Source organism: Symphodus melops, assembly GCF_947650265.1.
Source record: "Symphodus melops genome assembly, chromosome: 14".
NCBI classification, from domain to species: domain Eukaryota; kingdom Metazoa; phylum Chordata; class Actinopteri; order Labriformes; family Labridae; genus Symphodus; species Symphodus melops.
The window spans coordinates 13,720,940-13,746,110 of NC_136704.1; positions in this window are offsets into that span (position 1 = coordinate 13,720,940).

Genomic DNA, 25,171 nt, shown 5'->3' on the forward strand with positions numbered 1-25,171 from the left:
TGTGAACAATGTTTGAGAGAAATGGTAATATTGTGTATCTGGAATGAATTTTAGATCTTTGAGTCCATCTCATGACAAATGGGAGCAAAAACAAAAGTGTTGCGTTTATATTTTTGTTGAGTATATGTACAGGTCAGGATGTCTGCAGCATGTAACAAATCTCACTATAATTCAACAAAGGGAGAAATGTTGACGAAACAATAAGTTTCCTCGCCCCGAGTAAAAAAGCTGGATTTATTTCTGTCATAAAATCCTAACTTCACTTTTAATTTGGAGGCCAATTTGGCGATATGACTCCCCCACAAACAGAGATGCTAACAAAAGATAGAGTTTGCTTTATAAAGAATTAGAAGTAACTGATCCCACTCCTCAAACAGTGAAAGCAATTTAGGTTAACTGTCTTGCCCAAGAACACATCAGGACATGGTGCTACAGGAGCTGGGGGTTTGAACCCTAAAAGAGAAGAAAGAAAAGGTGACATCTTAAACCGGTGTATGAGAAGCCAAATGTTGGTCATCTATGTAAATCTGCCTTTCATAAAAGCCATATTTTTCCAGTATGGGAGTATGTCTTCTTCCATTTGGTTCCACTTACGGCTGAGTTCACGCTGTATTTTATTTTAATAGGATAAGCTCCTTGAGATGTACCATTTCATTTTTCGAGGGGGTCATGTGACTGGCAGGGATGTTTGGATAATCCCTCGATATGGGCTGAATGTGACCCGTGTAATATCAAGATACCAAAAAGCTCGGTTCACCTTAAAGTAACTTATCAACCGTTGATCCCCTGTTTGAGTGAAGAAGAAAAAAACTTGTCCCAACCAAAGCTAATTGAATCAACCAAACCAAGACTATATACACCTAAATACACACACACACACACACACACACATACAGACAGACACTCTGTCTTATCAGAATACACGCATGCTGCTCAGCCTCATCTTGGCAGTGTCCTCTCTGTTCTGCTCTCCATATAAAATTACCACCAATATGATTGTAGCTCTCCTCCCATACGGTATATCTCCATCCATCCATGGTGTTGAACTCTCATTTCCCTCATCTTCCTCCCTTTCAACTCCTCAGTTGTTTGTTTTGGCAGCGCTTAAACAGAATCACACAGGAGACTTAAACTGGCACGATGCGTAGCTCCGGTTTTATCTGATGCCCTGCTGTTATTCCTATAACACACACACACACGCACACACACTCCAACGCAACCACACACACACACACACACACACACACACACGAGCATTTCCAAGATTATTGGGCTTATCTTTTTGCCATGCAGCAATCATTTGGTCCGGGTGATGACTTGTATTACACTGTATTTCTGTCATCGATACTCAAGTAGAATAGATAACTAAGATGCTTTAAACACAAATAGAGAAGTATCTATACATCAGCTTCAAGGATGATGACATCAAACGCAGACGTTGATTTCAGGGCAGGAGGGATGTTGGAGGTTTAAATTTGTCAGGCTTTGCTCTGCACCCTTACCAACTAATCTGTGGAGGTTTTAAACTCAAACCTCAAGCTTGTGCACACAAACCGAGAGGATTGTGAAGTCTTTAGAGGAGGAAGTGTGATCCACGGACAAGAGCTTTTCTGAACAGCAGCTAATAGAATGGCACAGCTAATTGTCTTTATGAGGACAATAAACCTCACAGGTCACGCAGGCCACGCTGACACACATAAAACTCACACAGGCCGAGAATATATTTAATACACACAGGAACGTCCACACAACATCCGCCGCTTCCTCCTGGAGTTTTTGAAGAAAAGAATGTGTGATAATAATAATACAGTACAGTTTATCACACTTCTCGATGCAATTGTGGTGCATCATAATACTCTTAAATCCCCTACTGTGAGGAAACCTGGCTCTGGTGATTTCATTGTCTGAAGGAATTTGACAAAGCAATATTGACCTTGCAGCTTATTTTCCCAGAATAAAGAGGAAACGTAATATTGTTTTGTCCTCTGTGGCTGTGATTGTGAATCATTTTCTAGTCCCAAAATATTTCCACCTATCTCTCTCACCTTGTTACTGTCTTGAGCCAGAATACATTATCCGAGGCAGAGCAAACAATCTTACATTTTTTGATTTAACAGCAGTGATCCTTCACCTCACACGCTGTCATTAAAACACACAATCACACACATACACACAGAGGTGTCTCAACACTTTTGTTCTGCACAGCTGTTGTACATCAACACATGTTCATATAAACACATATATACAAATAAATTCACTCACTATGATGTAAAAGATCAATGTAAATGCTGCTTTGAGTGTGTTTGAGTAAATGTATTGTGTATTTTTGAGTTATAGCAAATGGATCTAAATATAACAGAAACAAAATGTGGCCTATGAGAACACCTTGACATTGACCAATGAATTGCCATAAGTCGCACAGATACTGCATGCTGTGTTCTCTATGGCAAGGGCAGTGAGGCACGACACTCGGGCCATTGTTGTGCATCAGACAGCTGGTCAGCACTGTCTCTGATTGGACATAAATATCCTGGCAAGAGGTATCAAAGACGTGGGTACAAGCAGTGGTGAGGTCTCCCAATCCAAGCGCTGTTACTCCAAGCCACTGCTGGTGTAGGACAGGAACAGTAAGGCCTAGTTTACACAGAGACGCTGTGAAGGTAAGACGAAATAGTTGAGTAACGAATTGGCCTTTCGTTCATATGGCGTCTGTGTTTCACGGGGATGAAGACACAAGCTTTGGATTGCAAGCTCCAGGGTGGAGCGAAACTGATACGGGGGGCGTATCACAGCCCTGTGAACAAGAAGAAAGTGGCTATACTGGTGGGTGTCGCGTTGTAAAGTTCCACTGCCCACTACTGGCCGGGCGTGAGAACTACATTGTTTTCACTCACGCAGATGGAGGCAAGATCTGCAGCGTAGACGATTTGTACTTCGAATCCAGAGGTGGGGTTGTTTTTGCGAGTTTATAGGCTGCGTTCTCATGGGAACGGGGCCTAACACAGCTAAATCTGCATCTGTTTGTTTCTATCATATAAATCATTCTGCCTATATCTGTGAGTTTCCAGCTGTGTTTGTCTTACTCTGACACATTTCCTCGATCAGTAATGTTTCCAACATTTGCATTAAAAAGCTAATAAACTGTTTCAATAAATATGGACCCCCCCCCCCAATGTTTTACCTGACAAATATGGCAGTTTGACAAAAAACAATTTCTGACAAATTGTTTAAAATTTCCACCCAACCTTACTGTCACGCAGCAGTGCAGGCTTTTTTTCTCCCACTTGCTAAATCAGCATGCTTGGGGATGTAGAAATAGATATCATTTTACTCTGAAGGATATCTGGATAATTAGGTTAATGGAGAAAACTGGATCTGTATCTGCTGCTAAGAGTTATTATGTAATGAGAAAACAACGCTGCATTGTGTGGGGGATTACATATCCACTTTGAGAAAGACTAAAAACATCTGCACTGCAGATGTCTGAGCTGATCCTGCATGTTACGATATGACATTACACTTAAGAATGTAGGTTAATGTAATGGGCTTCATCTGTTGCAAATCCTGTCAAATATTGGAAGTGAGATCACTGGTGAAGTGGTCATCCTTCAGAATGGTTCTCTCAAAAGAAATGCAAGATTTTTTGACAGAAGACAAAGCTTGCTTTTAAACTCAAGACAAGAATATGTTTGCATCCATGTGACCTGCATCTAGCCTGGTTAGTAATGGTTGATTACTTACCCTCGCCAAACGCAATCACATCTGCAAATTGAATTTTGTAAAATATCAAAGATCTCTCAGTTTTTGTCAAAACAGAAGCAAATCAAATACTTATCTGTAACTCTGCTTGGAAACAGCATAAATATGATGCCTGAATAGAGAGCTTGAAAGCAACAATTAGTTTTTGCAAAGTCAAGAAAAGGAATTTTGACTACTCGTATCCACCCAGTATTATTGAATGTTTTCTTTTAGATTTATTTTTTTATATTTTTATTAACCTTTATTTTACCAGGAATATTCCCATTTGAGATAAAAAATAAAAAATAAAAAATCTCTTTTCCAAGGGAGTCCTGGCCAAAAAGGCAGCATAAAAACAAAACACAAAAGTTTCACATTTAAATACAAAAAGTCACATTTAAAATAAAAATACAAGACACAGAACACAATAAAACAGATCACAAAGCATCAACTGAACTGTCAGCAAGTCAGTTCTCAAAAGATTTAAAGGCACTTTCACCAAACGTAGTACGGGTCCGAGGAACATTATACATAAAGCTGCTAGACCGAATGTTACGATGAAATGTTTCTAAATGAAAAGCAGCTTCATCCAAAACGTACTCTAAGGTCTACCAGGTTCAGTAGAATGTGTTTTTTATCAGTGACAACGGCATTTCTCAGCTGCAGAGAAACTGCTTGAACATCAATTGTTTCTTCAACCTTATCCCATGTTATTCACAGTACTGTATTTACTTCACCTCAGGTGAAACTAGGGCAACAGAAGTTCAGTATTGTAGGGACTTGGGTTGGGAACCGAAGGGTCGCCTGTTCAAGTCCTGCTGGGGACCAAAATACCAAAGTTTCTCAAGTAGCTGGAGTGTGCACCTCTCCATTGACGCATACCCACAGAGCTTGTTTCTGCATAGGCCTGTGTGCAAATCTGTCAATGACAGAGTGTAACTAAGAATTTCCCTCAGGGATTAATAACCTATTTCAAAATAAAAGAAATAAAAAAAACCTGAGCTTTTCCTTGTGACTGACATTCAGGCATAATAACGTCTGAGAGAGAGAGAGAGAGAGAGAGAGAGAAATGATGGAACTTCTTTATCGCCAGAACTTAAAAGTAAAATGTGTCAGATCCATGGAAATGTTGATGGGACAATTTTCACTGTGCTGATAGTAAAAATGTCGCTGCTGTTAAAGCTAATGTTTTCATTAATCTGTCAGAACAGAGTCAGCCATAGCTGGCTGCGCTGATGAAGAGTATTACTCCAAAGTGACTGAATGATGGATTCTACCATCAATGTTACATTTTTTAAGAGGGATGTTTGCCTCCACAACCAACAGTTTGTGTTTCAAAGCTCTTTTAGCCAGCTGATGGATATGCTCATTAGACTAATTGCATTGCTGTCAATGAGTGTGTGTGTCCATGTGTGTGCGCACGCAAGAAGTAGAGACTTCATTTCCTTCCATGTCTCTGTCCTGATGTCTAAAACTGATGAGATTACAAATAGGTCTCAATCTGTCTTGTCCTCGCCATTCATGTTTCATCTATTAATGTCTAATTTTTTGGATGAGTGATTTTTGAAATATTACCCCCATAACTCTATTTCCAGTCATTACCAATTAACTTGGCAGCACATAGAAACACTGATACACAGGCACATCCACAGATTAGATCAGAGTATAAGGATGAAACACAATGTCACAAGTCCAAAAGTTCAGCAAGGAATGAAGTCAAATACTTTCCTGCTTTAAAAGCTGCAATTGTGAGAAAGTAATGTTTGTATTGGTATATGGGAAGTTATAGTCAAGTAATATGTTTTCACACATTTAATGTTAATAATTGTTTTCATTCACTTGATTGACTGATTCATTTTATTGATTTTTTTTTCTCTTATGGATTTATTTAAATGACTCTTTTCACCTGTTGACCCAAGCACCCATACACTATCCTGTTGTAAAGTATCTGTATATGAGTCACAATTGCACTGAACTCTCATCCCTAAGAAATGCCCAGGTTTTCATGTGGACTGAAAACTTGTCTTTATTCCAAACCTGTACATTTTAATGTTACTATTCTCAATAATATAACACAAATATTTGATTCAATATATATTCATACATCAACACATATAGCTACTTTTGTATATGTATCGTGATTAGTTTCATACATTAATGTGTTAATATGTTACAACATACAACTCTTGCACATACACTTATGGCAGCTGTGGCTCAGATGGTAGAGTCTTTGGAACGCTTAGGGTTCAATCCCCAGTCCTGATGTGTCCTTGGGCAACACACTTAACCTAAATTGCTTCCACTGTTTGATAAATGGGACCAGTTACTTCTAATTCTTTACTTAGCAACCTCTATCTCCACCACACACATGGTGTGTATGTGAAGGTGTGACCTGCAATGTAAAAACTCTTTGAGGAGTCAGAAGACTAGAAATGCACTATTGGCAACTTTGCTTCAATAATGACATTCTGAACATTGCTAAAAAAAATAAAAATAATAAAGTGTAAACTCACATGAACATCTTTATATTCAGAATGTAATTCACTGATTGAGGTTATTGTATAACTTGCAGTGAACTTTAAAAGCTACACATGAACATGATTTTAGTATATACCCTCTGAACCAAAGAATGACTCTGGGAAAACTGAAGGAATTTAGGGGTTTAGGAGTGCTCTATGGTGTTTGTTGAACCAATAAAGTGATTTGTTGTAAATCCCAACACTTTCCTAGCACAGGTCAAGCATTACTTCATGGACAACTGAGCACAAGGATTTTTTTTTTTTTAAGTAAAGCTTTGTTCTCTTTCATCTTTAGACCAAAGAAGGTTATTTGTGACCCTCTGGAGAACGGTGTCTTTCAAGCAGGGCAGCAGCCTAAAGCCAGACTGGAATCTTTCCAAAATATAATTAAAACTGAATAAATGAGCGAAGAGAAAATGGCATTCTGAATAAAGTATAACAAGTGTTGGCAAGCCAGTCAGGAACATTGTTAGAAACTGAAACTTTTGACAGATAACCTCATGTGCAAGACTCTCAATAGGCTTGATAACACTTCCTCTTGTCTGACTGACAGGAATTAATGAACACACTCAATGTGTGTTCATATGCCCTGTGCATCGAAGTTCTAACTCAAAGCTTTCTCTATGCATTTCCTGCACTGAGTGAAGAAAAAATTATATGCTGGTTGTTTATTGTTTTGTAATAATGTATTCAGGTAGGCTTTATAGAAAGTGCTCTGCATCATTTGATGGTAGCTGACTTTTATACAATTTACAATAATTGATAAAACAGAAGTTTTATGAACCATAAGTGGTATGCAATTTGTTGTAGCTGCAATGTAATAAAGAAGCATTTTGTATTATCTGTATGTAAAAAACTTCTCCAAAACAAGATGTTCAGAAAATTGGGCAATTGATGCTTTGATTTGTTCTTGAAAACGAACTGACTGGTTATTGGGGATCCTGTACTTGCGCTCACCTGAAGTACCTAAACATTTTAACAATGTGATTTCTGACAGGGACATCCAGTATTCTTCCAGATTCTTTTCAAAAACAGACAAAGGGAGCTTTATAGATAACATCCAATCCTTCTGATACATTTACATCACTTGTGGCACCATTATATATGTTGATAGATGTTGCTCAGCTTGTGGAAATTGGTTTTTCTCACGTTGGTTTTAAATACAAGGACTTAATATCTATTGTTTACAATCTTTTTGTAAGTTCTTAATTTTCCTCCTTAGCCTTATACCACATTTTTCTTCTTACATAACCTATATACATTGTTTCATTTTTTGTAGATATGTTTCTGTATTGAAAATAAAGTGTGTTGATAATACGACACATTTATATCATTGTTATTGTGTACTGTGTTTACATAGATACATGATTCAATTTACATTCAATTTACTTTGAAACATTTTGTGTTGGTTTGTAGTGAATGTGTGTCACAACAGTTATTGTCAGGAGTTTAAATGGCTGGCAGTCCCATAACTTTGATGTACCACATACTATATGCATCTATGCATTGACAAATGAACAGTTAATCATCTTTCAATGTTTATTTCTTTCTTCTTGCTGAGTCAATGGAATATAAGTAACTGGAAGTACAGCCAGGTATTGGCTAACAATAACACAACTTCAAGAGTTTATTTCCCCGACTGAAAACATACAAAAACCTTCTCTTTGGTGGATTATGCTCCAAAAAAGGAAACACAGAAGGGGTCTTATACTCTCAATTATCTCCTCTCTTCGTGTGAAAGAAAATGATGCCTATTTATTTTATTTATCCTCACACAGAGTGTGCCCCTCTTTCATTTTGACCACTTGTCTATCTTCATAACTTCTGAACTTTGTTTCACTCTGTACTGAACCTACCTGCAGTGTGTCAGTTGAGCTCTCAAGTGGCGTTTTATTGATAGTGTCACATTCCTCATCTGTTATCCTTGGCTAAATGAAACATTTCTCAGTTCAGTTCTCTTAAAATGCCCAATGTCTTTCTCTGTAGTTAATTTCTTCATTATTGAAAACTCCAGATAAGATTGGTGGATATATCACTCACCATTTTAATTGTTTGCATCAATGTTGCTAGCCATATGCTGAGTGCTGAATTCAACCTTTGACCTTTAACTCTCGATTCTGTTTGCGCACCTGATAGAAATTGTCAGACAAATGTTACAATGATAATAATGGATTGCTGTGCTCTTTTTGATTGAATGATATTCAGGTCTTTTTCTTTAGTTACAAATTAGCACTGGTTGCTAAATATCTGTATGTGTTCCCCAAACCAGGCTTTTCAGTGTGTTAAGTGCTAGCAGTAAAAGAGATATTTGGGCAGAGTCATGCCTTTGTCTCTGAACGGTTTGCTTTTTGTAGACCTGCCACTTGTTTTTCCACTGGAAATGAGTGAAGCATAAAGCCAGTTGGCTATGATTAACTTCCTTTACTAACTTGGCTGTGTACTTTCCCATTATCCGGTCTGTTTCAAATGACAGCAGTTGTTGAGATTTGAGATGTGAACATGACTTAAACCTGGAGCATAAAGGAAAGACACAACAACAACAACCAGGCTTCCCACCCTTGTAACAACAAGAGCAGCACTGAATTAGAGGGCTTAATAGGCATGCTAAAATACAGGATCGGAGTAGATTTTTTTTATAGCATGAAACTTTTTCGAGGATTTCTTTAGGGACTTCTGAGACATTTAAACTTGTGGAAAGCCTATGTGACCTTGAAGTAACCTTGTCATTATGTTGTGTCTGGAGTGTGCTCTTGGCCTGAATTGTTCCCATTTGACCCTCAAGAGCGAAGAAGTTGCTCACTTAAAATGCCTCAGGTATGTTTTGAATGATGACCCCTTCTGATTGTGACCTGACCACAAAACAGACTTCACCACAGTAAGACATTTCAAGGGATCATATTTTCTAAAGTCTAAATGTCTAAGCCTAAATGTGTTGCCCAATGAGGGGCTTCAGAACAGAGATGCGTATACAATTCTCATGTAATATAGTGTATTTAAACAGCGTGGGGGGAGGTAATCTGCTGTGTGATATAACAAAGTACCAGAGACGGGCGCCGATAGCTCAGCGGCAGCGACTGCGCGCGTACCATGTTGCGAGGCCTTGCTCCTCGCGCGGGCGGCCCGGGTTCGCGTCCGGCCTGTGGCCACCTTCCCGCATGTCTCTCCCCACTCTCTCCCCCTTTCCGACTCTATCTGTCCTATCAATAAAGGCAAAAAGGCCAAAAATAATCCTTTAAAAAAAAAAAAAAAAAAAGTACCAGAGAGGTTTAGTGGAAAGTGATATCCTGAGGGGAGGAAAAGAAAACATGGATTAGATTTTAAGCACAAGCAGCACAATAATTAGAGAATAATGTTTCATATAATGACTTCTCATTTTTCATAGAGGGAACAATTGTTTGGAGCTATACAATCTTAGTGGACTGTGAATGTAGGAATACATCTAAAAATACCATTTGGTCCTCAAACTCCACATGCACTACATTTTTCTCCATTATATTATCTATCTGGTCATCCGGCTGGGACAGGAAGTGGCCTGGTTCTGTCAAGTGTGCAGACCATGACAGAACACCTGCCCCGCTGACCTCAACGCTGTCTCACTCATCATGATCCTCTCATCAACAATCTGTTGCCAATGTCACTAATGTTACCTCATCATCTGCCACTATACAAACAAATCGCGATGTGATGACCCATGACTTCACATCTGTTTGTGTGTGCGGGTCTATCAGGTTGAAAAGAGATCCTTCTGACACTTTATGGAGCTATATTCTCGTTGCCTCTGTGGCTGTGTGCGAGTGAGACAAAGAGAGTTATCTTTGTTAATATTTAAGGACCAAATTCACAAACTAACTTCACAATGACGATGACTTTGGGCTATAGTTGCACTAGTGCTGGTCAATACATCAGAACACTGAGCATGCATTAGATATCTGCCCATTAAGACATTCAGCATATATTAAAAAGTTCACACATCAAGAGGTACTCCTTGTATGATTGATGCTTCTCATAGTGGGGTGGCAGTAGCTCAGTCTGTTGGGACTTGTTGGGAACCAGAGGGCCGCCGGCTCAAGTCCCAGCACGGACCAAGTCTTTGAATTAGGCAGCTTGAAAGGTGCCAGTCCACTTCCTGAGGACTGCAGAGGTGCCCTTGAGCAAGGCACCGAACCCCAAAACTGCTCTGGAGCGCTCGCTGTGGGCAGCCCCTCGTTGGGATTAATAAAAAATAAATTATTAAATCATTATTTTTATTATTATTACTGGGTGTGACACACCTGTAAGAATAGTGATTGGCTTCAGTACAATAGTTTTTTCGAGGAAAATTGCAAATGTCTCAGGCAGTCAGGGAAACTTTTCGTAAAGATGTGTTCTTGTTAAGGGGGGTATTTCCACCTGCTTTTCTTTGTTGTGCAAGTAGGAGGTGGAGCACAACTTTATGTGTGTGTGTGTGTGTGTGTGTTGTTATTGGAAAAGTTGGCACATCATGTGTGTGGTCCTATAACTAACTACAAAAAATATCCTTATAAAAGATATTCTAAATGTCATGATTTCACAATGATTCAAAATACATGATTGATGTATTTTGAATCCGTATTTACATGTATTTTCTGATGCGCGTGTCTTTTTTGTGTACATGTGCCTGAAAATGTCAAAATTAGTGACCTGCGATAGAACAGTCAGTCACCCTTACCATCTGCGAGGATACGGGCTCATAACCCATCTGGTCAAGCATAGACGCATGAATCATCTTGTTGGCTTCCAGACCCAAACTTCACCTCAAATTGGATCTCACATCATGTCAGCTGCTACAGTTCAGTGGGCGTAAGTGATTTTTCAAATTGAGTCCCTGTGGTGTAATCCAGAGGTCAGCAGCTGTTTCATGCAACATGACGCTTTAATCAAATGTGTGAATGGGACTTATTGAAGTTCATGGCAAGATTGTGATGAAACATTTATCTGAAAAGAACATATAATCAAGCAAAGACAGTATTGATGATAATTTGAGAGGAGGTTTTGTCAGTTACACATGATCTGTTCTCGTGGAGTCTATTTGGAGTCCTTTTGAGCCCAGCAGGTGTGTTAAATGTGGGTTTTCTCTAAAGGATTCATGTTTTGCAATTGTATCCTACCTGCTGCTTGCATGTTTAAGGTTTGGTTGCCACCTCTTAAAGTCCTGTTTGTGGTCCTGAGACTAGACCAGCTGAGAACCACTGGTCTTGTGTTTACCATACTCTCAAACCAAGTTCTCTTTCTAAGATGCCAGGAAATGTGCTCAAAGCAGACAGTATATTGGATATAGATGGGAATGTAATTAGTTTAAAGACAATTGATTATATATCAAACTGTTGAATACAAATATTGGATAACCAAAAATATTGCAGTTTATACTCAGATGGATATGCAAGGTACTTTTTAAACGTCTTAACAATCTATGCAGTCATAGATTTGAGTTGATGCTAACAGTACATCCCAAAGTAAAGAGAGTGCAATAAATAAAGTCAGATGATTGCCAAAGTCTGCAAGATACATATTTGCTACATCTGATTGTTGTTGAGATATGTCGCAACCAAACTTGCACTCACTTCCCCAGTATTGCTGAACTTGGAATCATGGGTTGGGAGTAGTAGAGAGAAACACCATTATTTCCTTGCCAGACTCAATGTCAGCTTTTATTATCGTTCAGATTAAGAGTCCCCCTGGCAGCACAATTTACATACTGGGCTTTTGAATGGGCAGAAACATTGAGCTAGACCAGACTATTATGGTTGACAGCCATTTGCCCTGACTGGATAGGCTGACAAGAAAGGAAGGAACTGTAAGAGAGAAATTGTTCTTATTGATCAAGAAAAACACAACATTTAAAAAAAAAAAAAAAAAAAAAAAAATATGATTTACTGACTTTCCTCTTTTCCAGTCACAATAAATAAAACAGGTTTGGAAGATAATCTTGAGAAATGATAGTTTCAAAACGTATTAAAAGTTACCTGTAAAACACCAACTTCTTATATACAATTACCTCTTTCGACTTTCTGCTATGGGGTTATGATGGAGGGTCAAAGGTCAATCCTCTGAGGCAACAAAGATATCGAAAACAATTAAAACCACATTAGCCTTAACTCCTCTCCTCTTCTGCCCTCCATATGCCCCATGCTCCTCCTCCACTTCCTCCTCACCTTTGCATGACTTTACTCTCTTTTCTTGTGTTGCTTCTTCAATATTCTGTCCTCTCACCCTTGCCTGGCCTCTCTTTCCACAAATTCAACCTTTCCTTTCCAATCTCTCTTCTCCTTTTCTTTCGTCCCTACACTTCATCTTCTTTGAGTGATCGGGGACAGACAGAGACATGGCAATATGAGTTGAGAGGAGAAAGCAGAGTCATCATTCATCAACCACAGTCTGATAACTCTTCAGCAGCTATTTAACATACTTTGTCTTCATTAGCCGCTGCTGGTTTCTCTTCATAAAAGTCATTAGAAAAAAAGACGTCATCAAAAAATCCTTTGTCCTCAAGAAATCCTTTGTCCTCAAAAGTATATTCTCTTCTCTCTGATATAATCAATATTCTTTTGAAATGGAGGAAATCATCAGCTACATTTTCAATATTTTGTCTCTGAGCTTCGAACTAAAACAGCCCTTCCTTTTTTCTAGAGCTAAAACACATAACCACCTGTTTTTAAAAGGTCAAATGAAGCCTAGCTCACAGTGACAATGGACCTTCGACACATTTTCTTACCAAAATGTTTTGATGCACATTTTCTTAGTTTGCTTTAGTTTGCTTTCTGTCATATAATCAATCAATATTAGAAATATCTGAAATACTTTTTTTTATTAACTAAATTTGCAGTATTAAAATTGGTTTGTATTTGCCCATATGGTCTGATATTGACATCGAACCAAAAACAAAATTAGTCTGTCTCTAATAGTCTCAGATGTTTTCATGTTTGGTAAGGGGCAGTTACTCAAAAACGATTTAAGAAATGACATTCATTGCATAGTTTAGATTCTAAACTATGTCTGTTTCCTACCCAAAATCTTTTCAGCTGCAATCTCTGGGTCACCTTAGAGTTAGTTTATTTGTTGTTGTGGTTGTTGTTTGGCATTCATGCATTCATGTTGACAATCCCTTAGTAGTTTGTAATGCTTATTTTGTATATCAAAATGCATATTTTAGGCAGTTGTTCTGATATTTTAAATAATCTTTGAAATGCTAAATGTATTTAAAATAATTGTTGTATTTCGTTTTACTTTATAAGACTGTTAAACCATTTAGAATGACAGCACAGTACATTTGAAAGTTGTCTTTTTGATCTTTGCTGCGAGCATAAATAGTCATATACTGTAATTCTGATTTACATCCTACTACTGTAAAGTAATTTACAGTATTGATACTGTGAAGTCATCGTATAATGCAGGCATTTCTGTTGCCAGCTTTTTGCAGTTAATTGTATAAATACATAGGTATACCATATTATTGTAAAGTCATTTTACGTTATTCATACTGTAAATTAACATTAAAGAGGTGGCGTCTCTGCTGCCAGCTTTTTACTGTTATTTTACAGGAAAATTGTTTACAGTGTACTGTTGTATGATAGCCTGTAAAAGATTTTTCCTTCACAATTTTTAATCGCCCCTCAGTCACATTATCCTGTTGCCCTGACACACACACACACACACACACACACACACACACACACACACACACACACACACACACACACACACACACACACACACACACACACACTGATACAGATGCATAACACAGACCTTTGCAGAGTCAGACACGCACCACAGCGAGTCAACTGCAGCTGTCCTGATAATGACGCACTACTTTGTTTGATTGCAAGAGAGCGCAATCATTTGTTTAAGCTAATTGGTGTGTGCCATAACCGCGTCCTCTGTTGAATCAAATCACCCATTTTCAGGGAGGACAAAACACAAGCTCTCTCACTGACACACACAGACGCACCAAGAGGGATTCTCTCTCTCCCTCTCTTTTGTTTTTCTAGCTATAAAAAGTTTAGATCTCTAAAAAGTTCACCTCACACAAACTTCTTTTCACAACGCAAAAAAATACACCCATACACATTATACCTTCAGTAAAATGTCTTTACAGAGGATAAGGATCAACTTGCGATGTTGTAGGTTAGTGTGATGTTGTTCCAGCACTATACAGTGATGGTAGAGACGCTCTGATCAGTAATGTTAAAATCTTGTACTACACTTTAACTGCTGAGCGGAAACAACACAAAAGGGTGACTTTGTGCAGCCATACTGACTGACATTGTATTAGCTGGTTTGAGGACTTCAGAGTTTAATAGACTTACTTTTTTTTCTGTGACAGTTCTTCCAGAAAAATACACAGAAAGTCAAATACACAACTACACATGCCCACACTTATTCAATACAAAACAACGCATATGCAGTGAGAATTTTGCCAAAGGGTTTGTATTTCCAAACATGCACACAAAAAAACACAAGGATATACACTCATATCGACTGTCCAGGCTTCACAGAAGGCCAGAGGAGACAGGCTGTGTGTGGTTGTTTATGAGTGTGTGTGTGTGTGTGTGTATGCGCGTGTGTTTTTCCCCAGCTTTCACAATGCCCCCTGATCAGATTCCGCTCCCCTCTTCCTTGCTATCATTTTGCGTTTTGCCCCACGGCACAAATTCAGACAGACAATCACAAAAAAGCCTCAAGTCCACAGAAACACACGCTCACACATAAAAACACACACATAATCTCTACCCTCTCACTGCTGCAAAAACTGTATCTGCTGCTATCCAGCCTGGCCATGAAATGACTAGCATTAGGCAGGAGTAGCATAGGCATACTGTTGCAGGATCTCAAAGCACAAACACACTTTCATATACAAACATGACCTTGTAGAAGAGCAGTCTCTGGAGGACACTTTTCCTACTTCAATTTAAATCGGATGGAGACGCATTTAAGGGGCAGCACTGCAGATGTATTTAGAATAATATGAACTGGGCTGGTAATAGGGTTGAGGACAGACACAAAGGTCCTGAAATACATAAATGCTTTGTTGCAAAGTGGAAAGTTTGGATTTTCTCTGTTTTGAGTCATATAGAGGCTGCCTTTTCTGTGATGAAGGTGTTTTTATGTGAAGAGCAGAACACAGTTTACATCAGATGTTTGGATGAATCATTGCTGCTCTAGCTTTTGGAAGTTGTTGTTTTTTTTGTTTCTTTTTGGACAAAAAAAAGTGAATCCTTATTTTGGTTCTTCATCTGTTAAATGCACACGTTCAGATCTAAAGTACTGCATGTATTTGCCTTACACTTATTGGGTCTACTTGATTAAAAGCTGCATTACTCTGCTTTACCAACAAGCATGGGAGGCTGTCTGTTTTTATAACGAACTGATGGCACCAGATTACTTCCCCAACTCGGTCTGACAAACCTTACATCAACATCCGGATACTTGAGGCTTACTCGCACCAAGGAGAGAAAATCTGTTCATTTGTTTCAGCAATGTTAACAGAAAATAAAAGAAAAGATGGAAGGACACTGAAAAAGACAAAAATCAAGATTAAGAGTTGTACAACAAAATGAATTCATTCCTTGTCAGATTTTCCACAAAAGAAAAAAAAAGAACAAACAACTTGTTTTGGATTGGTAGTTAGCTAGGGTATAAATGATGGATTCTCATTCAGTAAATCTCCCCTCTCCCCCAAGCTATTACCTCTGATCATCACAGAAATGTATTGCTGTTGTTTTACAACACACTCATTCAAATTGCAAACCTCCAGGTCTCCAGGCATAAACAGTGGCAGTTCCAGACCACTTTTACTGAGGGGGCCAGGCGGGGGCCAGTTGTTTTGTGAGAGAGGAACATTTAACCCTTTGATACACAAGCTACCCCCTCTAATACAACATTTGGGTCAAAAATTACCCGCATTCATATATATATATATATATATGTATATATATATATATATATATATTACTTTTGACCCATGTTGTGTATCAAAGGGTTAACCCAGGAAACATGGACAAAGATAAGATTGCTTTTTTTATTATAATACCAAATAATAGCGCACAGTATGAGCTACCACAACCTGAAATGGAGGGACCAAGCTCAGTGTTATAGGAGCATTTATTTGTGTGTGTGATGTTCGGCTTCCTTCAAGCATTGAAAATAAGTGAACATACATCACCTAGTCAGTGTACTTAAACAAGTCTGAGGGTGTGTGTGTTTGTGTGTGTGTGTGTGTACCTATTTGTCTACACACCCTGTGCACTGTGACAAGTTGAACATTAAAAAACTTTTTTTAGATCTATTGTATGAGTTAATGCACTCAGCACTCAAAGACAGGTTTTTGCAGAGATGATTGCCTGTGTATTTTACTTCTCATCAAGTGGAGTAAAGAAGGAATGAATAATGGAGGGAGGGCAAAATGACTGATAAGACTAAAAGGGGATTGGTAAGTGAAAGCCTGGGAGAATGCAGCAAATAACAAGACAATGAACAAACAACGAAGCGAGTAAAATACAGGGAGGAGAGTGTCGACTCAAAGGAGGATGGATAAAAGAACACAACAGAAAAAGAAAGCGAGGAACAGCATATGAGATGTTTGAGCACTAGAGTAAGAAGAAGAAGAGGAAATGTGAAAAGGAGGGAAAAAAGTAAAATATACAGATTGAAAAAAAGGGAAATACAGTTTATTTCCCCACTGACCACCACTTTAAATCCAATCTTATATCTGAGCCTAATTACAAAAAAATAGAAGATACAGTTACAGCCATCCAGCTTTTTCACGCAAAAAAAAACAGATTTCCTATTCCAGTGTTTGCCGGATTTGTCCTGTCCAGACCTGTGAGCAGTCGGTTATTGCAAAGCCAAAATCTTTACCAACCAAATTAGTCTCATTGAAACAAATGAGCCATTAGATGGGAACAGGAATACTGTACACATCTATCTGTTGAGAGGACGACGGTGACATTTTCATGAGTTTTGGGAGTCATGTTCTGAATCAGATTTTCTTCATGTTTGTCATTCCTTCTCTGCAGCTCCTGAAGTCGTATCCCTCTCCGTGGACGTTGGAAACTGAACTATAGAGCTAACAGTCCACTCACCCACACCTCACAATGAAGACCAATGGCATCGCATGAGGAGCTGAACGACACATCAAGACGGTCCTTCAGTTGGATCAGACGTACCATGAAGACACACGCGGCTGGAGCTGTTAGGCCCGCTCTACGTCGGTAAGACAAATACGTGCACACACAACACAAACGTATAGGTTAGACTGAATCATGCACACACACTCTGATCCTTTCATATCTCTTCTCTTTAGAAGGGATACTTGCAAAGATAGACACATCAGAGCAAAGTAATCAACTAACTGTAATACATGTCATGGGTGTAATCTTAAAAGGGTTGAATATAAAACAAAAAAACTACTGCAGTGTTTCCACTCAGGCTGCCGTCAGATGCATTCATTCATATGGGAACGTCTGTTTCTGAAGGTATTAGGAGCAGACTTTAATGGAAACCTAATGGTTCACTTTAAGAGTCTACATGCTCAGAGCTACTGCTAATTAATTTGATGTTAATCCGGCACACACACACACACACACACACACACACACACACACACACACACCCACACACACACACATTAGAACACACGTCCTTAAATAATCATCCCTGTAATTGATTAGAGTTGAATTAAAGTTGAAGCTGAGCCTTTTGGCTGAATGTGGGGGCATGTGACTAAAGCTAACTCATATATAGAGGTCATTTCTTTGATACTTTAAATCTTTGCCTGAGTATTTATATTTCATGGATTAAGAAAGTTTTATTGCAAAGGACGATATCAACCCTTTTACTTTCACTCTCCCACATACACATTCTACAGCTTCCGCTATCAAGCACTTATTGTCACACTTAAACTGAAGTTTAATTTAAGACAAATGATTTGTCCTTCAAAGCTTCCTCTTTGCTAGTCAAAAACTTCTCTCGAGCTCATCAGAAGTTCATACTACTACCGACTACTTTTCTCCCTTTGCTTTCACGTCGTCATCCCTTTTTATTCCTTTTGGGCTGAGCCGTCAACACTCTTTAAACGGAACTGTTTGGATAATATACATTTGTGGATAGCAAAAAAATAAAAAAATGTTCTGAGGAAGATCTCAGAGTTGCTACTTTCTCATGGAACAAAAATGAAGTTCTATTCAAAGAAGACTGTCCCAAATTCCAATCAGGCATCCTGATGTGATAGCCTTCCCTTCCCCGATCCCCGATTATAATACATTTCATCGTTTCATCAGTTCTGCTGATTTGAACGCTGCTGAAACATCCCCACCTCATCATGTTCCAATTTGCCTCTCGGTGTATTTGTGCTTTCATTTAGTGGAATGGAACAGGGGGCGAAAAGGGTTGCGTCATCGTGTTACTCACAGCTATGAAAGAGCGGACATAATGGCTTCCAGATATAGACTCGGGTTGCCGTCGCATTTGCATGTACTTAACAGTTAAATGAAGATAGACAGGAGAAGGCTCAGGCAGGCTGTGTGGGACAGACACCTTGAAACCCAGGAGATAAAGAGGAAAAGCTTAAGGAATACAACCACACAGGAATCAGCAACTTTCTGCGATTCCGATCTCTAATCCTGTCCTAATGCTTGTTTTTTTTTGAGAAATAACAGTTTGACCCATGGGAGGTGAACCATCAGACAGAGTGAAGTTAAACAGAGGTGGTTTTAATTGGCCTCCTGACAAAAATAATTGTATGGGTTTGAACCACAGATACTCAGAGTGTTGATCCTTGCAGGCATCAATATTTAGCCAGAAGCATATGTCAAGGACAGATTTTTTTTTTCTATATGACTTGCCCTTCATCTTCACAAACTGTCTACTTGATATTGATGGTGGTGATCCATTCCACTATTGAGGTGTACCCCCCCCAAAAAAAAAAAAAATAATAATAATAATAAAAATAAAAATACATACACATTAAATTATGACAATGATAAACATAATCTGATTGCAGGCTCCTTGTTCTCATATCCGTCTCTGTATCATCTCCTTCTCGCTTTCTCGATCAATATGCTCCTCATCAAGCGCTTGATTGCTTTAGTGTTTATTGCACAGTGGCTCATTTGCTCCAATGACCCTGAGAGCAAACAGTATACCATCAGCCCGCCGTCATTTACCTCACGCTGTTAACTTTAAGCGCAGCGATTCACTTGAACATGCACAACTATAAATCTCGTCACATTTTAGTCCTTTAATGTCACCATCTGTTCAAAGATTTCCCTCTTGATTAATCCTCACTTAAACATGTTTTTAATGATTTTGCCTGTTTTTTTTGCTAAATTCTCTCTTGGTTGGATTGTTCTGCCTTTCCTCTGTTCTTGTCTTTTCTTGTGCCTCTTTTTTTCATGGACTGATATCTTCTTTGTTTCTACTCTCTGTGTGACACCTATTTCAGGCAAACCTCGCTCACCTATCAAGACATGAAGTAATATTTAATTAATGTAAAATAAAAAATACATCGTACTGTTGACAAATAGTGGTATAAAGACAAAGAAGTAGAAGGGGTTCCTCAGTCATACTTGTAATCAAATACAGTTCTATCAAAAGAAGGGCGACAATGGATAGAGAGAGAAGGCACAGTGAAAGAGGTAACAAACCTTTTCTTTATGAAGAGTTTCAAATATAATTTAAGAATATATAAAACGAAACAAAAAAAATACTTTGCATATACCACAACATGGCTAAGGCCCACACCCAATACATTCCTCATCACAACCTGATCGACATTTTTCAGTTCATAACGACAAACTCAACAACCTTCAGAAACGACATAAAAGGACAGGCTTTTCTTTTTTTATCACATTCAACAGCATCCTACTGTAACTCACTATGAAGAAGCAGTAAATATAAAGGGTATAAGAAAAAGACTCATTGTTAATGGCCCATAGCTTACCAATAAGTGCTTAATAATGACTGATAAGAAGCTTGTATGCTACTAATTAACATGCTAATAAGCAACTAGTTAAAGGTAAGTATTGTGACCTTAATCTACAGTGTTAACAAAAACAGGTCAACAAAGGAATGACCATGAATGAATGGATCAACATGTGCTTTTTTCTTTCTTTGTTCTTCTCTTTTTCATGGTACTTCCCAACATGAAAAAAAAATCCCTCGACTGAGACTAGTGGATTTATTGTGAATTATTGTGATAGATCAGTAATTTTAACAATTTCCACACAAAACCAGGCTCCAGAATAAATCTTCTGGGATGTAACTACTGATGCTGTTTTGCATCTCCCAATTTAAAAAGACTATAAACACAGAAGGATATACAGACGACTCAGGCTGTCTGCAATATATAAGAGCAACCTCTGGTGTTGAAAACGAAAACCATTTAGAAGTATCCACATTATGAGCCTCTAGGATAGATAGTTTAAAAACAAATTGCAGAAAACTATCATAAGTAAAGCACTGGGCTGGTGAAATGGGATTCATGTGATAATTTCTCTCTAGTAGTATTGCTGCAGGGTGAGGAAGGCTTTTGAAATGGCATTTAGACCATATGAATCAAACATGGTGATCTTAAACCAACACCGTCAGCACCATCCACACTCACGACTCAATTACAATTCATAGGGTCACCATTCGTACGGTTCTAGATTCATTATGATGCATTGTGATGCTTCTCTATTTTGGATCTATACTGTACATGGTTCATCCCCATCAATATAAACCATCAGCTGAGTTGAAAACCTTTTATTAAAAAAAAAAAAAAAAAAAGTTTGCAAAAATACAGCATCCTTTTTCAAAGTCCTCCTGATAAGACTGAACAGGAGCATACACAAAAATAGTTTCCATGGCTGCAGCTTCTCTCCCATTTTCAATCTTGAATAAACACTTTGCTTTTACTAGCAGTAACCTCTGAACAGGAAGTGGGCCAGCCCAATTGCGTTAATAATCAATGATGGACTTTCCTGCATCGATGCAGAATCTTTCAACAAAGCATTGTGATGCATCTTAGAAGCAATTATTTCCCCCACCACTGGAGTTGGTAAACACTGTTCTAGAGATGTGTTTGGTGTTCAATCTCAAACAGAGGAATGAAGAGAGATAGGACATACCAGCACTTTAATAAGCCACTTATACAGTGATAACAGAATAGAAGCAATGCAGCAGTCCTGCAGCTCAAAGGTAGAAAAATAATCTGCACGGTTAGATCAGGCTTTAAAGACACTCCATGCAAACTGAACCCTGTTCCATAAACACTGTGCAGTTTAATGTAAACGCGTTTATTCATGAATCACTGATGTAAAATCCAAATGTGAACACACACACACTGAAGGCCAGAACGTCCTCTTGAGACGCCTCTCTTTGAGGCCTTTGCATGTTTTTTACAAATATATGTGTACTGTACATATCCGAATGAGTATACAATGTATGTTCATTAGCACACCATTAAAAGCTTAACACAGATAATCTATAAATGACTGGCTGCCAGCACATGCTGCAAGAGTTTTATTTTTAATTAAAGAGTATGTGTCTAAAGTTCTGTTTCCATGTCAGTTATTCTGCCAAGTCATGCAGTGATGTGTTTTTGTTGACAATTTTGATACACACATAGGCAAAACACAACAAAAACAAAAAATAACATGAAATAAGGCTGATTAGCAATCTTTCATCAGAAATGGTTTTATATATTTAAACTGAAAAAGTAAAATGACAGTAACAGTGGTTAAAAAGAAATCAAATGTAAGTTTCACAAAGCAAAGGCAATTAGATTTAACACACAGATCATAATGGGTGTACATCAGGGGTGTCCAAAGTGCGGCCCGGAGGCCATTTGTGGCCCTTGAGTGGATTGTTTGTGGCCCTTGACTTCAAATCGAAGAATTAGAAGATTTTGGCCCCAGGCCTCATCAGATGGCATATTTCGTTCTTTTTTTCTTTTTCATGTTAGTGAGGGAGACCTATAAAAGCCTGACTATTCTTTCCAAAAAATTAGAACACAACAGTTTCCCACTGCAATTAGTTGTTGTGTATTTACATAATTTTTTGAAGAGGTCAAAATACAAAAAGTTCCTTCCAATATTTAAAAAAAACAAACAAAAAAACCCTGTGGCCCGTGAGCGATTCTAACGCGACAATTTTGGCCCGCAAGAAAAAAAGTTTGGACACCACTGGTGTACATGAACTAAGAGAGAAAAATGATTGTACATATAGTGCACCCGATAAAAATATTAACTACACCCAAAGATGTGTATGTCTGGAACAAGCCACAATTAACTCCAGTCAGTATAAGTCTTTTGCACAAAATGTAAAGTTTGTCGAATTACAAAATGCACTTGTGTGTAAGTGTGTGTGTGTGTGTGCATATCTGTGTACGCGTCTGCCCATGTCCCTGCAGACCTTGGAGCCTGCTGTACGTTTAATCAGACACTGATTTAGACCTGTGTAAACAGGTGGCACAAACCTCCAGCCAATCAGAGGTACAAAACTGATTAATTAACGGGTGTACTAAAAGTCAAATCCACTGTGAGAAGGAGAAGTGGAGAAATCGTTTAAAAGCCAACCTGCATCCTGATGCATGGATAGTTTACTGGCTTGAGAAAATTAAAAGTTATATGCAGGATTCTTCATCTGTCTGTGTCGTACCTTTGTGGCTACAGACTATGATGTATTTTATGCAAATCCTGTTTAAGTCTCTTTAACATGTCCCTTTGAGTGCACACTTCCCTGTAATCAAAAGGATGCAGATGAGACACTGTGAATAACTGAACTGTCCCTCAGCTCTTGTTCATGATGGTGCATCCTTAGGTGTGTGTTTATCCATACATTATATCCCTCCCCTGTGTTTGAATCTATACCTGTGGGTGGATGTATATGTGTGTTTATTGCTATAGTCATTTGGGCTCAGATTAATCGATTGAACGCCCCTCCTCTGTCCAAGTTAACGGCTAGTTAGACAGTAATGGTGCAAGGCCAGAATGAAGATGGCTATCAACACCCTAAGGTTAAGCATTTATGCCTTTAATGAGTCATTCAAGGTGTGTGTGTGTGTGTGTGTGTGTGTGTGTGTGTGTGTGTGTGTGTGTGTGTGTGTGTGTGTGTGTGTGTGTGTGTGTGTGTGTGTGTGTGTGTGTGTGTGTGTGTGTGTGTGTGTGTGTGTGTGTGTGTGTGTGTGTGTGTGTGTGTGTGTGTGTGTGTGTGTGTGTGTGTGTGTGTGTGTGTGTGTGTGTGTGTGTGTGTGTGTGTGTGTGTGTGTGTGTGTGTGTGTGTGTGTGTGTGAAAGCCTCGTCCTGTCTTGTCCTGTGGGATGTTCCTTCAGACACACTGTTCAGTAGGCAGATTTTAATTAGTGAAGAAATCAAACAGTTTGAAGGTTGTTTTAACTTCACAGTCAGAAGGATTAACGTGAAATCAGTGGCTTCCTCCAGCCATTGGGACATTTACATTTGTAAAACAGATTAAAAACAGGCTCTTGTGTTAAAACTGACTTCAGTGACTCTGACATCCGTTTGTCCTCTCATTTTCATATTTGTCTCCTTCTACTTCTCTCCTTATACTTCATGTTGAACTTTCCTTTCTGCTGTTTCATTCCTGTCCCTCTACTTCAGGTGCTGCAGTGGACAGAGGGGCATTCTGGGATGTATCTGAGCCATTAAAAAACCTGGGGTTAAACCTGGCTGCCAAGGCCACTGCACCAGCTTTGTGATGTACTGCCAGAATGGAGGGAAGTGTGTGGAGAAATACAACGGATACCTGTGTGACTGCACTTACAATACGTACGATGGGCCAGTCTTCACCGGAGGTGAGAGGAATTTAAATCTTATAGGTTACATTACTAAAGTGTGTTACATAAATTTCCTCTGCAAAACCTGAATTGCAAGACACATTAACTTCCCGCTGTTTTGGTAATTGTTTTGTTTTTGTTTATTTAACTTTAGATTTCATATCCAGCTTGCCGCCTCTTCTTGGTATTTGCCTCTAAGAGCAGATAATGTAGTCCCTTTCTGCAAACACATAATCATTATTGAGTCCCTGCTCAGTACAGGAATCAGATTCACCAGGACCAGGATAACTGCTGGAGTAGTTATGTTTCAAAGAGCCACATTTTTCTAGTGTTATTATTGTCCTCACTTCTTCTTATTCAGTTTGGGCTTGCATTTACTTATAGTGTTTGGGCTTATAACAAAAGGCATCGATTGGGAGTAACACTGTGCATTCCTACCAGTTCTCCCTGACTTTAGAGTACATTACTGAATGCTAAAACTGTGAAAATGCAGAGCTGAGAGAGCAATCTTACAAGCAAGATTCCAGTCCTGTTACCTAGCTGTGTGATGCTGCTGGGGCCTAATTTACTCGATGTTTGTGTGTCTTCAAACCTGTGCAAACTTGCAAAAATATGCTGCAGTGTTTGATCTACCAACGGAACACAGTGAAGATTGTGTCATTCATATGAGCACAACAACATGTATTGTCCTTTTAGTACGTTTGCCTTAATTTTCATCCATTATTATTCAGTATGGGGCGTTTTTGCCCTTGTGTGCAACATACTGGGAGGGGAGGAAATGCAAAGAAGTTTACTCAACACGCGATGTCATTTAGTAAGCCAGGCAAAAAAAAAATGCGGTGATCGTGATGATGCCAGAATTTCTTGTGTTGCACATCTCTCCCCCAGCTCTTTGATAAATCTTTCCAGGGCATTTATGGCCGATCAGACAAAGCTGTCTGGGGCACAAAATTGTAATTATCTTATAATTATAAATATCTAATTATGATTATAAATATAATGGTATAATTATCTTATCAGCCAATTAATTAGTTTTTTTGTTATTTTCTGATTTATCTGGTATGTGTCGAAGATACTGTATGTTCATTTGGCTCTCCCACTGATTCCCACCTATTTTGCG